Below are 574 nucleotides of genomic sequence, written 5' to 3' on the forward strand. Positions count from 1 at the left end.
AGTTCTAGCTAGAGGTCAGCTAGGAAAGGTCCCAAGGGATGTGCAGGATGACCTTGTGTTTCTCCAGAGTCACCCCTGCTAAAATAGTATGTGGCCAGCCCCAAGTCAGTTGCAGGTCATGGGGTTGGGATCTTCCACAAGGCCTCCTGGAGTGGCGCTGGAGGAGGGTGGTGTACTCGGGCCGTCTCGGAGCCCCAGGCCATCCGTCACCCAGAGGAGCACTCCAGTGCTTCCCTCCTAATGCGTTATCTTGCCGGGAGGGGAACTGGGCCGGCCTTACTAACCCAATCTATGCATGAGGCTTCCCCAACGCGCCAGGAGCCCTTCCTTCGCAGAGGTGGGCTTGCCCCAGCCTGACCCAATTCCTCTGCCATGGTTGGGGCACAGTGGCCAAGGACTCCGTTCCAGAGCGGCTGACCCGGAAAGCTCTGGCAGCCGGAGGGATCGGGAGGTTGGTTAGCGCTTTACGGAGCCGCGTGTTCCGTTTCCGAGGGCTGTGGAGCTTTCTACTGGGAGCCACCGTGGATCAGGCCACGGGTTCGTCAGCTGCATTTGCTAAACCGCATCGCAGCGC

The sequence above is a fragment of the Piliocolobus tephrosceles genome, chromosome 20, assembly GCF_002776525.5.
Source record: "Piliocolobus tephrosceles isolate RC106 chromosome 20, ASM277652v3, whole genome shotgun sequence".
NCBI classification, from domain to species: Eukaryota; Metazoa; Chordata; class Mammalia; order Primates; family Cercopithecidae; genus Piliocolobus; species Piliocolobus tephrosceles.